This window comes from Anolis sagrei, chromosome 2 (genome assembly GCF_037176765.1).
Source record: "Anolis sagrei isolate rAnoSag1 chromosome 2, rAnoSag1.mat, whole genome shotgun sequence".
Taxonomy (NCBI): Eukaryota; Metazoa; Chordata; class Lepidosauria; order Squamata; family Dactyloidae; genus Anolis; species Anolis sagrei.
Genome location: NC_090022.1, coordinates 129,867,612 through 129,885,083, shown reverse-complemented (window position 1 = coordinate 129,885,083; position 17,472 = coordinate 129,867,612). Strand labels below are relative to the sequence as shown.

The 17,472-nt window shown below is 42.4% G+C and overlaps 1 long non-coding RNA gene across 2 annotated transcripts; it reads left to right on the top strand.

Annotated features, from left to right (window-relative positions):
• The first annotated feature begins 1,490 nt into the window (after window positions 1-1,490).
• LOC132768446 (uncharacterized) lies at window positions 1,491-16,884 on the top strand. 2 transcript variants are annotated; one of them, XR_010909232.1, is made up of 5 exons: window positions 1,491-1,707; window positions 10,540-10,625; window positions 11,497-11,594; window positions 13,222-14,626; window positions 15,598-16,884. It is a non-coding gene; the product is annotated as an uncharacterized lncRNA (long non-coding RNA). The 2 variants fall into 2 exon arrangements; XR_009630708.2 differs by lacking the exon at window positions 1,491-1,707 and adding an exon at window positions 7,754-8,381.
• Window positions 16,885-17,472: the final 588 nt, after the last annotated feature.

Genomic DNA, 17,472 nt, shown 5'->3' with positions numbered 1-17,472 from the left:
TCTCAGAACCCAAGGGGCACAGAGAGAGCAGATGAACCCCAATGAAGCTGGCCCCCCATCTGTGCCCCCCCCCTGCAACACATTGGCAAACGAAAGGAGCAAGTGGCCTCTGCGGGTTTCCTTTCTGCAGAGCAGTTGCCCCACATTTGGGTAAAATGTCATCTTCATTTTGCTGTGTGATTCATCTGCATGAGACAGTGTGGCTCCTTATTAGGTTTTGGTTTTTGCACTGCTGCAGCAAGCTTGCTTTGCAGCAACCAAACAGGAAATCTGAAACATATTTATGAAGGGTGGGGACCTTCCTGGGGATGGAAGAATCCTCCCCGCTTGCTTCTTCTTTGCTGCAAGCCTATCCCGGCTTCATCTTGGCAATACTGATAAGAAGATTTATGCAGCAAGGATCCCGCAGCTTATCCCCTCCTTTGTCTGACATCACTGTTGTTGCCATGGCAACCAGATGTGATGTAACAGGGAAAGGCTTCTGAATCCTGCAGATGCGGGGTGGGCGAAGGGGGGGGGGCTGACTCAGATGGGACTTCTGAAGAGTAAGGGTTTTCGTTCCATTAAGAAATGAAGGCCAAAAGAGGGGGAAATCCTCAAGGGATCTGTGAGACAGATACTGGGATGTTTCGAGATCTGGATGTTTCTGCCTACTCTCTTTCTCTCCCAGTTTGTGTATACTTACATGGACACATCAACACAAAATTTGCCCTGTTTGGATAGAGCTTGATCCCCTTCCCACAAATGCCATTTATTTCTCAGTGCCTCCCTAGGGGAGGCATCTTGTCTAGTTAAGTGGTGTTAAGGAAATGGTTGAGGACATGGGAACCATTGCACATACGTGGCCCATTTAATCAGCAAATGGGTCACTTCCTTGTCTCCAGTGAGCAGGTGTTGCAAAGATTGTCAGAGGCTGAGATTCTCCTCCGTTTCGACTCTCTTTCTCTTGGAGCTCTGTGATCTTTTCCCCAGATGTGCTGGCCAGAGTTGTATCTGCTCCAGTTGCACATCTCCCCTCCAGTCCTCTCTTTATGCTTGTTTCCAGCCACTGGAAGCAAATAGATTCAATTGGTCAGGTACAATAAGCTGGTTTGCAATTAACCCAATCATTGCCAAATTTGGCTCAAGAGATCACTTACTCCTCATAGCCAGGAATCTCAGGCTGTGCAACAAGGGGATCTGGGAAACAATGGTTCAGGGCAAAGAAGGATGGCGAGAACATGGCATTCCTGATTCATGGGAACGGCTGTTTTTGTGTCTCCCTTCTTTCCTCAGGAAAAGAGTCTGGTTGTTACTTCATTGCAACAGCTTTGCAGGCTAGAGCAGAACAGAAAGAGTTAAACCACGCTGCTCACAGCCAGGTCTTGCGTGGAACTGAGCCCCAGCCCTCAACACAAATCATCTGGTAATAGGTTTAGTGTAGTGGCGTGTGCACATGCACACACGCTCTCACACACACACACACGCACACTGGAGAAGGGGCTAAGCAGCTTTTACAGCACAGAGCACCAGAGTAACAACAGCATGCACATAGCAAGGGGAGGAGAGCTCTCCCCCAAGCTTGTCAACTAAATCTTTCCAAAGCATAAAGGCCCCTGTGTAATCTGCTGAGAGGATAAAAGCCGCAGGGTGGTCGCAGGGCTGGTGACATCGTTTCACAAATGGCTGTGCACTGGCATGTCCTTTCAGCCTGCCAGTGCAGTGCTGGTGAGTGCAGACTCTGCCGAAGGAGCTGGCTGGGTGGGCTGAGCCTAAGGCAACCAGGGGGAAAGTGGGCAGGAGGTGGACGTAGTAGTCAAGTGGTATGTGCTGGTACTGCTGCTCTGCACTGGCATCTCTGCTCAGGTGCAGAAAAGACAAGCACAGTCAGATGGCCAGGCAGTCAGATACAGGTCTCCTCCTTCTATCTAGAGCCAGCAGCAAAGCCAGTGAAGGGGCTGCAAGACACTAGTAGACTATGTATATTGAATCTACAGAAGCATGGGGGCTGACTGGCAGTGATCATATGCAGTAGCTAACATCTTGTTCTGTTAGCTGCTGCCATAAGTGGTGGAGAGGCATCCTGTGCCATTCAAGTGAAGCTGCCCACACATCCTGATTTGTGTGTCTTTACAGATTGATGGTGTGAGCCCCCGGTGGTGCAGTGGGTTAAAGCACTGAGCTGCTGAGCTTGTTGATCGAAAGTTCGCAGGTTTGATTCCGGGGAGCGGCATGAGCTTCCGCTGTCAGCCCTAGCTTCTGCCAACCTAGCAGTTCGAAAACATGCAAATGTGAGTAGATCAATAGGTACCGCTCCGGCGGGAAGGTAACAGCGCTCCATGCAGTCATGCCGGCCACATGACCTTGGAGGTGTCTACGGACAACGCTGGCTCTTCGGCTTAGAAATGGAGATGATCACCACGCCCCCAGAGTCAGACATGACTGGACTTATTGTCAGGGGACTACCTTTACCTTTTACAGATTGATGGCACATATACATGGTTGAATTTGCCAGGATATGTAGTGGTTTGGAAGACCTTTGGAATTTGATATCTATGAAAGGTCACACCCTCTTTCCTATGCTGCTATCTAAAAGGATTTTGCAGGTCACAGGCAGAGAGCTTCCCCTATTGTATGTGGCAAACCTATATCTACCATACCACCTAGTGACACCATGTTGTTGGAGTTGAAAGTATACCGTAATACTGCAGTCATTGCCAGGCAATGCCAGGTATTATGTTGAATGTTGGATTCCAGAAGAGCAGAATTCAAATATCTACTAATCCAGGAACACTCACTGGAGCCCCTTCTACAGTGTCATATAAAATACAGATTACCTGCTTTGAACTGAATTATATGGCAGTGTAGACTCATATAATCCAGTTCATAACAGATAATGTGGATTATCTGCTTTGATAGTCTGGATTATATGGCACTGTAGAAGGAGCCTTGATGAGCCTGGGCAAGTTACACCTTCTCACCCTCAAGGGAAGCTGAAGAAATCTTACCAAGAATGTCCTAGGGTAGAGTTTCCATAATTCAGAGTCAATATACAGGCACACAACAAAAACAACAACGACAACAGACATCCTGAGTGATTAGCTCAATGTGCTTCAAATGCAGTCATAAACTCAGCTTGATTTCATCCATAATATTGAGATAACAGTGCTGACCAATAAATAAGGTTATTATAGGTATGAATGAGGTAAACACTCATGAAATCCCTTTGTAAATGCTAACAACTTAATTAGATGTAAACTTGCCTAATACTGGGAACTTGTATCAAAGAACTAGAGTATAGAGTAAAGCAGAGTAGAGTATAGAGTCTGTTAGTAACTTGGAAATCTGAGTAATAGATGTTTTGTATGCTAGAGCAGGTACACAGAAGTGGCTAAGAAAACGTGAGGGCTTTCCACAAGGTGTAAATATCTGAAAGGTTCACACTTAGCTCTGTCCCCAGTATATTCCTGGGGACAGACAAGGATGTTGAGAACACTTTCCCTGTAAACAGTAAATCTGCGCAGTGTCTATATGATATCCAGCAGCCCCGACAAGGTATAGATGCTTTCTTTCACAGCATTTGCATCCTTGCCACGGCATATTGAGTGGTCCTCCTTTCATCACAGTGGTTGGAAATGTTTTTTCTGTGTGTCCTCACCATTGGTCCCACCTGTAATCATGAAGGTTTCGGAGCTGATCGGGTGTGTTGACAATGGATATATGAACTGATGTCCATTAAACTTTTCAACTAAATTCTTCCAATGGCATCCTCCATCTTTCACAACATGAATGGTCATTAAGGCAACAAAATACAATTGGGGCAAATCACTGATCCATCTAGCCTAGTATTTTTTCTCTCCATTGGCCAGGATATGCTCTCTGGAGTGAATGACTAGAGTCATTCCCAGCAGGACCAGTTCTATCATTAAGAAGAGTGACTTAACTACATCAAGGAGCAGATCAGGGGTGTCATAAAATGGCAGCCAATCATTAGTTATTTAACTTGTTGTTACTTCATTTTTACTAGCAGAGAATGGCCTGCGGAGGTGTAAGATTATTTTGCATCATTTGCTAAAATAACTGGGCTGACCTTGACACAGGATGAGACATTTATTGCTTTGTCAATAGTCCAATCCTGTTTTCAAGTCTTACATGGAGATCCCAGCAACATAATTGGAAACCTTGTTTCCTCAATCATCTTATTGGTTGAGCCATGATCTTTCGAATTATAACTACCAGGCTCATGTATAATGTATGTAGCTCATATTCTTGGGACAACTAGGGCCTTTCAGCACTACGTGGTGTAGCTTTACAATTTTACTTTAAGTGCTGCATGGTCATATCCAGAAGATTTCTGGGAATTGTAGTTCAGGAGGCACCATTGCTGTCTGGCAGGGGATTCTTGAATCCGCCTCCTGCAAGTACAAATCCCAGGATTTCATGGTATGTTGCCATGTAGACATTAAAATGGAATCACGGTGCTATAACTGTGTAGCATGAAAGCCCCCTTGGGTTTTCTTCCCCAGTCCTGATCTATAGGCACTTCTCTAGCAAAGCATGAATTGGAGGAGATATACTACTATAAATGTATCATAAAGTGATCTTTAGGGGATATGGAGGCACTTAGTTAAGCAGACAGGGTTCTCTTTAGCTGCTCAGACTAAGGCGCCAGCTCTGGGTTTAGGGCCATAAGAGGGCCTGGATGATGGATAGGATTTGGTCCTAAAGCGAGCTCTCTGCTCAGGCTCATGAGAGATATGCTCCTACAGGGATCCTCACCAAGCTCCTTCAAAATGCAGGCGGAGCACCATCTGCAAAACCAGAAATTAAAAATACCATAATGGCAGCACAGGACCTTAAGTTTCTTTCTCCTGAGTGCTGGTAGCCGTGATTCAAGACAGCCTCATGCTACTTGCCATCTTATAATATATGCTGTATTGTAATCTATGTTCGGTGTCAAATTTATATGGACATTACCCTACTCCTTTCCACCTAATGCCAAGGATGCTGTCCTGCCTCTAAACCAGTGCCGTCATCAGTGATGGGATGGATGATGGCTAATAGGTTGAAAGTAAATACAGACAAAAAAGAGGTAGTCTTGGTCAGTTGGAAGGTGGACCAGGGTGTGTGGTTACAGCTGTGTTGGACGGGGTTGCACTTCCCCTGAAGATTTGCAGTCCGGGGATGATCCTGGACTCATTGCTGACCCTGGAGCTCCAGGTGTCAGTGGTGCCCAGGAGCGCCTTCACACAATTAAAACTTGTGCGCCAGCTGCACCCATACATTGAGATGCCAGAATTGGCTATGATAGTCCGTGCCTTGGTCACACCCCGTTTGGACTACTGCAGCACTCTCTACCTGAGGCTTTTTTTGAAGACAGTTCAGAAGCTGAAACTGGTTCAGAGATCGGTAACCAAATTACTAACTGGAGCGCTGTACAGGGAGTGGACAGTGCCTACGTTATGACAGCTCCAATGGCTGCCAATCTGCTTCCAGCCTAAATACAAAGTGCTCGTCATTACCTATAAAGCCCTAAATGGTTCAGGCCCAGACTATTTAAAAGACCGCATCTCTGTATACAAACCAACACAAGTGTTGCTGCCAGATGAGGCGGCCCTGCTCTCAGTCCCACCTCCATCTCAAGTGTGGCTGGTGGGAACAAGAAACAGGGCCTTTTCCGTGATAACTCCCCACCTCTGGAACTCCCTCTCTACAGAATTAAAAATGGCTTCCTCTCTCCTCCTTTAAAAAGCTATTAAAACACATCCAAGCAATTTAGCTTATGGGGAAGAGGTTAAGCACATCCATATGCACCCCGACTAGCTGCTAACACATGTTAAGCTGCTATTTACCATCTCCCCTCCAACAATTTTTAGTAGAATTTTAGAGATTTTTAATGGGATTTTAATGACTTAATATGTTTGAAATTATCTATATTGTGTTATGGCATGTTTATTTAAGTTGTTTTATAATTTAATGAGTTGTTTTTGATTTGTTTATTTTGGTTGGCATTGAATGTTTGTCACTGTGTATTTTGCTGTAAGCTGCTCTGAGTCCCTTCGGGGAGATAGGACGGGCTATAAATAAAGTTTCATTTCATTAATACAGTTTAGTCACTTGGATTCTTCACATCCCACTCTATCCTCTACCAGAAGATAATTACAAAATCCAAAATTATGATTCTTTCAAGTTCTCTGTCCATTTTTTCCTCACCATTTTATTTTTTCTTAAGATGTAGTAAGGAAAAGAGATTTGCTTGTCTAGCATTCTATTGCATTGTAGATGGTTCTAGCAAAGCCATTACCTTTTAGACAGATTCTGAGGTCAGGATAAGATAGAAGGAAATAAACAATTTTAGAAGTGCAGGCAAGGTTAGAAAAATGGAAAATTGCTTTTCTTGAAGAATAAAGTGAGAGCACAGTGCAAATGTGGAGATATTCAGGATTTATAGATTTATTTATCTATGTTTAGATAATCAAGGTTTGTAGAAATAATGGTCTTTTCAGAGTTATGTTCAACACATATTGAATTTTCCCACAAGCTCTTGAGGTCTTACATAAATAGTACTCATGATTAGCCACTGTGGCTCTTTGACTTTTCTGTTAAATCAGGTTTACTGATAGTGAACTCATTCTCAAATCGCCAAACAACACCATCCATATGTTGGAGGAAAGTCATCAGCAGGCTTGGAAAAATGGTAAGACTAGCAAAAGTACCATACACCTCTGCCTGATATTTTTTTTATGAAAAAAGCAAGGGAATGAGTCTAAGTAGCCTAAAAAAGTTTGGGTGTTGAGTGTTTGTTTAAAGTGGGGTATGGAATTCAAAATTCTGGAAGAGGGGGGGGGGGAAAACATGACTGCAATTGGAGCCCCCGGTGGCACAGAGGGTTAAACCATTGGGCTGCTAAACTTGTTGACCGAAAGGTCACAGGTTTGAATCCGGGGAGCGGTGTGAGCTTCCACTGTCAGCCCCAGCTTTTGCCAACCTAGCAGTTCGAAAACATGCAAATGTGAGTAGATCAGGTGGGAAGGTAACGATGCTCCATGCAGTCATGCTGGCTACATGACCTTGAAGGTGTCTACTGACAACACTGGCTCTTTGGCTTAAAAATGGAGATGAGCACCAACTCCCAGAGTTGGACACGAGTGGACTTAATGTCAGGGGAAAGCCTTTACCAACATTTACCTTTTACCTGCAATTGAAGATTTTGGGAAACAGATCAGAGAGGGCTGCCTGGAATGTTCTACAAGAGGGAAAGGGTTAGCATGAAATATTTCCAAAATGGGAGAGGATATGGCTGGTGGGAATCTTAAATAAAGAGCTCATACTCCCATGTGTTTGATTTTGAAATGAATAAATTGCTTTTATCCTAAAACCTAGAGGCCTTTCCTATAGAAGTGTTTCAGACTTCATTAAATGTGTTGTCTTATACAGCATTACTAAGTCGTTTTTTAACACAGTGAGACTTGATTTTGAGTTAACATGAATACAAATGCATTCACTTCTGAAAGATGTGTGACTTTCTAGGATTGTTGTAGCATATATTAGAAAAGCTTCATAGCAAAGCCTTCCACAAAAACTAGATCATGGCTAGAAGGGGGTGGGGAGTGAAGCTGTAAAATATGTGCCAAAGATCCACTTGCAACACAGGTCTCTGGAGCAGCCCACAAGCTCCTTCTTGCTCCTATTGCTATCACATCTTCCTTTGTTGCTAGTAGACAGACACAAATGTAGACTTATTCCTCAAGGAGAAAAAAATATAATTATACAAATCTGTCAATAAACGGCATTTTCTTAAGTGGCAAAACACATGTAATAAGCAGCCTCCAGGAACCAGCCTTCCTTTGGCCCTCTCATATCAGAATACAGTACAACCTCTTATTCTACAGTTTCAATCTGCATGGTTTTACTTACCCATGCTTCCAAAAATATCCCCCCTAAAAGTGTTTATGGGCCCCTCTCGGTCGATGAATGCCATGTACAGAGGTTGATTTTGTTCTCTGCATTTTTCTTGGAGCTGTCGTGTGGTGAAGATCATATCCACTGTTCCTCTGGAAGGGCGAATTTCATTCTGGGGTTGATGGAGGATGTCTTCTGAAATAGGTAGAAGGAAGTTTGAGAGGGTTCTTGCAAAGATTTTCCCTGCAGAGGTTAAAAGGGAGATACCTCAATAGTTTCCATAGTTTGTTCTTTCTCCCTTTTTGAAAAGAATGATGATAATGGAGTCATTGAAAGGCTTTCCTTTTCTTGTTGATTATATGTTGGATCTCACTATTATTCTCAACAAACCAGTCTTGATATTTCTTGGTTTGATATGCAATGTTTTTTTCCCACAGGCTGTAATGATGGAAGACTTCAGTTTATTCCAAAGTTCCTCCACATTTCAGGGTGCTCTGTAGGTAAATTATCCTTAAGCGTTGTTTGGAGGAGAGCTTGTCTAGAGGGCTCTTGAAGGACTTGGATGTTTATTTTATGTCTTATCTTTCTTCCTTGGTGTTTACATTTAGGAATGATCTTGATAGCCATCATGGATCAAATTAATCTGTCCAACAGTCATCCGCATGTGTCATGGGTCTTGTGAGAAGTACACCAGGGCAGTCTCTGGCGTGTATAAGTATATAGTCTAAGAGGTACCAATGCCTTGACTGGGGGTGCCTCCATGATGTCTTAAACTTATTTTTCTGGCAGAAAAGTGTGTTGGTGATGACAAGGTTGTGTTCCACACATTTGGTGAGGATGCCAATCTAGTTGCTATTTCCAACCCTGTCTTTCCCTATAGTTCCTAGCCCACAGGTTGAAATGTTGCCCAACTCTTGGGTTAAAATCATCCAGGAGGATGATTTTGTCCTCCTTCGGTATCTCATATAGGATGGTTGCCAGCTGACAGTAGAATTTTTCCTTGATGTCTTCATCAGCATCCTAGTGTTAGTGCATAGGTTTTTGGCAAGATCTTGGTTTTTGGCAAGATTAATTCGGAGGGATGAGAGTCGTTCGTTAACGCCAGTGAGTGCTTCAGACAGAAGCTTCACCAGGTTGTTTCTGACATAAAGGCAATTTTGTCTTTTTGTAATTCTTGTTCAGTCCCTTCCAGAAGAAGGTATAGCCTAATTTTTCTTCCTTCAGCTGTCCTTCTATTCCCTGAGTCTCTTGGAGCACCGCTATATCTGTGTTAAAGAGCCTCAGCTCTTTTTCAATAACAGCAGTCCTATGTTCAGGGCATTCATTGTCTGTGTTTTCCAACAGTGTCCATATGTTCCATGTTCCAAAATTCATTTATCTTTTAGAACTTCAAGGTGGTGACCCCTCTGGATGTGGCAGCCCAGTCAGGATAAGTAGGAGAGGCAGACTATGTTTAGGGCATCCTTCTAGCCCCCTCCACCATATGAGGTGAGCAGAGGGGATTCTAAATAGGATTACTCAGACATATATACAGCTGCCAAATTGCTCAACTGCCTCAGACCTTGAGTTAGAACAACTGAATCCATATCTACCACCCATGTGCCCATCTGTGGCTAGGGGCTTCCAGTTTTCACAGTCCTGCCCCCATTGCCACTTGCCATAGCCATGGGACTTTTGGTGGTTTGGGGTTTCTTGGAAGATGCCTCTGCATGGATATGTTTTTATGTATGGAGATTGCTGCACAGAGACCAACACACAGTTTTAACAGACAGAGAGTTTGATTCAATTGTGTGATTAACATGACAAATGGTGGATTCTCATCTGTTGCAGCCTTTATCCTCCTTCACAGCTGTTTTAACATGTGTTACCGTGTTATCATCCACCTGCTCTCCCACTGAGGCCTTCAGATTGTTCTTTGTCTGGCTCCTTCCCTATGACTCCACAACCATGGGAGACCCCCCTGGGAACACTGAACTCCAACAGCTTCACTTACAGGTTCACTGGAACACACAAGCCCCCTCACAACAAAGTGACAATCCAACAAGGAGGATTCTTTGGTAGGCTTCCAAGTGTAGACAAAATGCAGGATGCACTATTATTCATGGTTTCAGGCATCCATGTATGTATGCTCTTGGAACATATCTCTCGTGGATACAGGGGCCATATTGTACTAATAGTATCCCCTGATGTATGTGTGTTTGGTGGCTCAGGAATCCTCTAGATTTCTGTCTTCAAGATAACACCACTGGATATATAGCTCTTCCCAGAAAATAATATTTTTCCTTTGAATTACCACAAAACAGATCACAGCATATCTGAGTGGATAATATTTGAGTGTGATCCTAAACACACACAAGATAGCCAGGTATTGGTGGGGTGAGGGTGGTGGGGAGTGGTGGATAAATTCACTGTCTTTAGTTACTGCGTAGAGGAGGGAAATGAGAAGTCATTAGAAATGTTCTTTATAATCATAGTTCACTGCCCCTATAATGGAATGATAATACCCTGCCTCTCAAGGGTGTTACGGAGATAAACCTTATGGAATCACACTCATAAATTCTATATAAATGTCTGACAGCAGTGCTTTTCTTCCCTGTACTGATGCATCTCTCTCTGTTACCATAGAGGACTCTAGGTACCATTTTTTCTCTTGCACAGGAAGGAAAAATGCAGATCCTCTCTTCAAACTGAGTCTCTGCTGTGAAGATCAGAAATGATTTGTTACGTGATGTTACATACACTTGGTATGACTGGACTTTCCAAATTAAAATATTTATTCAAAATGTTTCTACATGTCTGTCAATGTTGAATTTGAAACAAGCAGTCAGGGGAATGAGCAAGGTTCACGGCTATTTTCATTCTGTCTTAAATTTGCAGTAGATCTCTTTCTGTCCCTTCTCCAAATGTCACAACAATTATGAATCCCAGCACATCTGTTCCTTGCATTAAACTTGCTTCATAGGTGTAGAGATGGAAAGCCATCTTCATCAAGACCATTCTTCATCCAAAAACAGAAATGCATTCATTTTGTTACTATAAACCCTTTACACCAGATCCTTAGTGGCCAAGGCAGTTATTTACCCTTACTATTTTGTGTATATATTTTGAATTATATTGCATAGGGAGGCATAGTGTACAAATGCAGTATCCCTTGTCTGGAATTCTTAAAACTCCAAAATTGCCCACATAGGTGGCTGAGATACTTTTGCTTTCTGATAGTTCAATCTATACAACCTTGTTTCATGCATGCATTTCTTACAAATATTGTATATAAAATTACCTTCAATGTATGTATATAGAATACATCAATGAATTTTGTATTTAGACTTGAGTCCCACATCCAAGATATCTTATTATGCATGTATAGGCAAATAAAGGTATTCCAAAATGCAAAAGAATTCTGTTCCAAAGCATTTTAAACAAGGGATGTTCAATCTGTTTCTCTATTTGCACTATTGTTGCTCCTAATGGACAAAGGAGTACCCAGGAGGCTTTCAGGCACAGCTCCATTCTCCCAGCCAGTGCTTTGGTCAGGGGGCTATGCCTTGGCATATTCTAGCTGCACTTGAACATGTAGCAGTTTTATTAGAGCACAATCTGTTCCTTCTCTCCTAGGTGTGTACCCAGATATAGCCTCACCCCTGATCAGTACCTTTGTAAATGGAAGCACTGACTGGAGCTCACTGGAGAGGAAGAGGAGCAAAGAAGTCACGGTAATTTCCTTCTCCAATCTGATGGCATAAGTAATCTGGTTTTGCTATCATGCTTCATGGGGATGAGCTGTTCTGTTCCATTCTCACATCACTGACATGAGAAGATAATTTCTGAAGGAGGCAAGTCTGGTCCTCTGGCTATTTTTGGTCTGTAACTCCTATGATTCTTCCCTATTGGCTATGCTGACTAAGTATGATGGGAGTTGTAGTTAAAAGCCCATCACCATCTGGAGAGCCACATTTGTCCATCCAGGAGTAGAGGAAGTCTGTAAGACACCATTGTTTATCTCTCCAAGCCTATGATGAAAAAACATCATCAGTGCAATAGCTGGAAAACTTTCCCCAGGGCCCATTTCTCTTTGTGCCAGATCCAGATATCCTTCGTTTTTGGCATCTTCTTAGAAAGTGGGTCTCCAACAAAGCTCAGTCTCTTCCTGCCTCAGCTCTGCCATGGATTCATTAACAGTTTGGCTAACTAAATGTTAGCACTCATGAAAAGGTATGAGTGTTAATAAAAAGGGGAAGGACATCCCAGAAGCACATTTGGCTCAGGTATGACCCCTGATCAGGGTTCATCTAGCAATTCCTTTCCCCCTTACTTCACAAAACCTAAGGAAATATCTCTGCAACTGAACTGTAATGCAAGATAATATTCTTTCCTAGCCTGGAAAGTGAGAGCTCTCTTTTCTGGTGAACCAGAGAGCATGGCTGCTGCATCTGAAGCCATCGGACTGAGCAGATTTCAGCCACTGTAGCTTATTAAGCAAGTGACCTTTCCCATCTGATGAAGATTTTAAAATCCTGACTTTCTTTTCTTCTGACATAACTATGTATCAAGTTTCTTTTAAACAATTATCCAAGCATAAGTTCCAGTTCTTGGATCTCTACATGAAACAAGCACCACTTGTTCTTTTATGCATATCTAAGCATAAAAACTCAGTGAAAGAACCTCAGTATTTACTTTGGTGCCATTCTAGGTCCTGCCTTATGCAGGTTTATAGAGTTTTCCTCTACATTTGTAGGTTTGACTTTTATGGTTTTGATTATTCAGTGTTGATTAAATATGTTGTCTCTGGAAATCTGTAGGTCCTCCAGTGTGACTCTGTGGTTAGCTTCCCCTAGTCATGCTAGAGGACCTAGAGATTTCTGAAAATAACACCTGTCTGAGGAATCTATAAGTCTTCCAGTGCATTTCTATGGTTGTCTTCACATGGTTCATGGGGGCAGACCCATTTTGCCATATGTCCTCCCTCCTTCCCCCATCACATGGTGGGGCGGGACAGGGCATGCTGGCACCCTGTCTCCATCAGATTCCTTCATCTGATGGGGAAAGGGGGAGGAAAGTATGGGTAGCTCTATCTAAACTACCTGAAAAACACTTTCCTCCCCAAGGTGGAGGAGGAAGCACCTTCTGGCACTTTACCTCCACTTTGGGAGGAACATGGTGCTCAGTAAGCCCTGGCCAAAAGTACCCAAACAGGGCGATCTAGCTCTGTGTGAAGAAATCCTATGTTCAGCTTCCAGTAGAAGTTGACCATAGAGTTGTGCTGAACACTTATAAATGCTTACAGGAATGTCTCTGAAATAAAAATAGCAGTTTTGTCATTTGTGGTTTTCCCTTTCACAGGGGTCCTTTGTCCCTAACCTCACTGACAGTGGAGGACTGACCGTATGAGGAAATGCCAGGAATCTAAGATGGTTATAACTGTGCCAACTTCTCAGCTTCTACCCATGCCTGACCCTCCTACAAGAAAATCTGTTTATGTGGAGCATGGCTGACCATAGAAAAATAATGCCGGTGTACCTTCTTTCCTCCATATACAGCTGGTTCTTTATTACTATTTCAAATCCATGTAATTGGAGAAAACTAGACCAAAATTACTTTTAACCATCTACAATCTAGTTCAACTGAGAACCAGAAAACAAATTTGACTTTTCCCCTCTCATGGGAGAAAGAAGCATGTCACAGCACCAACAATACATTTCATTCAGTCATTCATTCATATGCCACCTTTCTCTGCGAGTGGGACCCAAGGTTATAAAGATAATATGCATCAGCTTTGTTTATCCAGAAGGGGACTGGGGTAAAAGTAAATTATATTAATTATGCAATTATTGGTACAGAAATTTTCCAGTTAAAACAACAAGATACATTTTTGATGGATGAAGACACGGTTCAATAAAGGAAGAAACAGAATTCTTTTAAAAGAATTTCTAACCGTCATAGACAGCACTTCCAAACACTTACCTGACTCACTTGTGCTTGAAGAAGTCATGGGGCTAAAATGGTTTTATAGTTTGTAAGAATCTCAAGCTGTTCTGAGAAGCCAAATCTATATTGTTAAGGAAAAGTGAATTCCCACCTAGGTGAATCTTTACATCCCTCAGTCCCAGAACAGCTAGAGAGCTCCTCCTTCGTTTTGTTCTGCTAATGCTCCCCTCAGCCTTTGTCTAGCTAGCCTATGCTTCATGAAAGCGTAAACGCATTTGAAATATAAGTGATCATCCACTTTCCTGAGGGTCAAACACCATGCAGAAGAAGAAAGAAAGAAAAGATGAGTAGATAGATTTTTTTTTAAGAAGAAGAAGAAGAAAAGAGGTTTGAAAATGAAAATCAATGGGATGCCACAAAGTAAGAGGCACACAAAGAATCCCTGCTCTGGGTTGCCAAGGCAAATCTGTCAATAGAGTATTGAACATACGCATTTGACTTGCAATTATTGTTCTTTTTGAAAATGCAACTTGCTTGTTTGCCTCACAGATCAAACCCGATGCTTGATGGGTTCAAATATTTAGATAGAAATTGAAAGGAAACCGAGAGAGAAACGGGGAGGGGAGAGAAGAGAAACTGCAGTAAATGCAATGAATGGTTGCTGTCACAAGGAGCTGACTAGCAGTTGATCTGTGGAGACCCAAGAGAGTAGCCATCTTGGTCTGATGAAGCAAGCTCAAAAGAGGACCTCAAAGCTTAACAGATCTGAAATAAGACTTGAGGCCAATCCATCAGATGCATGAAGTGCTATCCTCATCTGGTAAGCCTACAGTCATGCAGAAAGAAACATGTACATATCATATCCACTTTGCCCTTATAATAAGATAGCTTGGTGAAAAAGAGATTATGGGGGTAGTAGTCTTGTACCTGTCATAGCCACATAGAACAGATAATTGCCAAAAATTTTGTGCAGGCATTACTGGTAAAGGTGTAAGAGGTTTATCATTTTTGTCTGCATTTCTCCACTTTACCCCTTTCTAAAACCAATTTCATAGAACAATAGAGTTGGGTGAGAATACAAGGGCCATCCAGGCCAACTCCATTCTGCCATGCAGAAATACACAAACACATACCACTGTCAACAGATGCCCATTCAATCTCTGTTCAAACATCTCAGAGAAGAAGACTCCAACACACACTTGTAGTGTCTGAAGCAGTATGTGCATCTGTGGAATAGCTCTTACCATCAGGAAGTTCTCCCTACTATCTAAGTGGAATTTCTTTTCCTGCAGTTTCTCTGTGTCCTAGTCTCAGGAGCAGCAGAAAACAAGCTTGCCCCCTCCGAATGTGGCAAACTTTCAAGTTTGAAACATGGCTATCATATCACCTCTTAATCTTCTCTTCACAAGATTAAACATACCCAGCTGTTTATGCTGCTTCTCACAGGGCACCTTGGTTATCAGGCTCCTCAGCTCCTCCTTGCTTTCAGCCATCAAAGTAATATCATCTGCATATCTAAGGTTGTTAATGTTTCTTCCAGAAATGTTAACTCCTGGCAATAGTTCACCCTAATCTTCTCTCCTGTGTGTTCTTCTGTTTCTAGAAGTTTGCATGGTACTTTCAAAATATGGAAATCATGTTTACCATTATGCTTTTACCATAGAGTTGCACTAGAATATAGTAATCTCTACGTCTTCCAGCACACCACCATGGTATGCTGGGACCAGAAGTCAGGTAATTTAATCAATATTTACTTTCATCTAGTTTGCTAGGATTTCTTCTGTTTTCCAGGAATCAAAGATTATTCATCTCAGGAAACAGACCCTGCCTGAAACAAAGACAAATCCTGGTCTAAAGATGTTTCCCAACAACTTCAGTATTGCTTTGAGAGGACAAACTGATACTTTTTTTGTCCTCCAGACCTGGAAGAACACACTCTAACAGTTCTAAGCTACATCAAATGCTGCACAGGTGATGTCACTGTGGACAAACGCATCCAGATTTATCCTAACCAGAAACCTTGAACGACCAAGGAAGTCCAGCGACTTTTGCGTGACAGAAACAATGCTTTCAGGTGTGGTGATGAGGTGAAATACAGTGCTGCCAGAGCAAATCCAAGAAAGGCATCCAGCAGGCCAAGGGAGTATAAGAGGAAGGTTAAGCAATGTTTTTCTTTTTTGGAGAAGACTGAAACAAAGAAGGTCTTGAGTAGCTCTGTCTTTTTAGCATTTCACCCTCTTCTCTGTGGAGCCCCCAGTGGTGCAGTGGGTTAAACCCCTGTGCCGGCAGGACTGAAGACCGCAGGTTTGAATCCGGGGAGAGGCGGATGAGCTCCCTCTACCAACTCCAGCTCCTCATGCGGAGACATGAGAAAAGCCTCCCACAAGGATGATAAAAACATCAAATCATCCAGGCATCCCCTGGGCAATGTCCTTGCAGATGGCCAATTCTCTCACACCAGAAGTGACTTGCAGATTCTCAAGTCTCTCCTGACATGACAAAAAAAACCTCTTCTCTATAAGGTAACCATACCATTTCCTGTTCTTTCTTTTGCTTGCCTTTTCAACTATTACTGATTGCTTTTGAATAGAAAGGATTAATACCAAAATCTGAAAGGAGAACCTGGAACAATAGGAGCTGGGTCTAGGAACCAACTTTTGGTTGCTAACAATATCCTATGTAGACACTGAAGGTTGAGGGAAATTATCTGATCATTGGCTTTTTGTTTGTCTGTGTCAGTGCTCTTCCTGTAATGAAGAGCACTGAAATTGGTTTATACTCCTGATTTACACTCCTGTCTTCTTCAATCAAACTTGGAAATGCACTTCTCTGTCAGTTTTATGCATCTAGAAGAGAAAGCTTCCAAAAGCTTGTGTCGTAATCAATAAAATCATTAGAATCCATAGACAGATTGAACTACCTGCGTGACTGGCTTAGTATTCTTGGTATTCTGTCTACGAATGGTAGGAAGTTTTATCGGAATAAAAAGCTTCAGCAACAACAATCAAAACTGAGTGCCATTAAGGAGCATTGATGCAGACAGCAAAGAAAATAAACAGAACGCATATGTATGCCACATTACTTGTAGTATGGGGGTTTTTTTCCCAAAAGAAATACACAATTCTGGTCTTGTTTTGTCCTCCCATCACCATAATTTTCACCTTGTCCTCCCCAGAACATAACATAAATTGTTCTGGATTAGACCAAAAACTTAATTCACCCCAAACTCTGCTATTTGGGGACAAATGGAAAGCCCATGAACAGAATACAAGCATAAGTTTATCCTGTTGCTTTTCCACAACACTTTAGTAGTCATTACATTTTCCAGCTTTGTTGTAGTGTCTTCAAATAGTTGGGAAATTCCCACCAAAAGTCTCATTTTCCTGTTTTGTGTCTGTGCACCACAAAGAATAGTGTAGAGCAGTGGTGCAGAACCTGTGACCCTCCAGGCGTTTTGGACTTGGAGACTGAAACAGCTGGAGGTTGTACACCCTGGTGTAGTGTGTTAGAATTAACTAAGGCCCCTTTCACACAGTTGAATAAAATCCCACATGATCTGCTTTGAACTGGAATATATGGTAGTGTGAACTCTGATAACCTGGTTCAGAGCAGATATTGTAGGTTTTTTGCCTTGATGTTCTGGGTTATATGTCTGTGTGGAAGGGC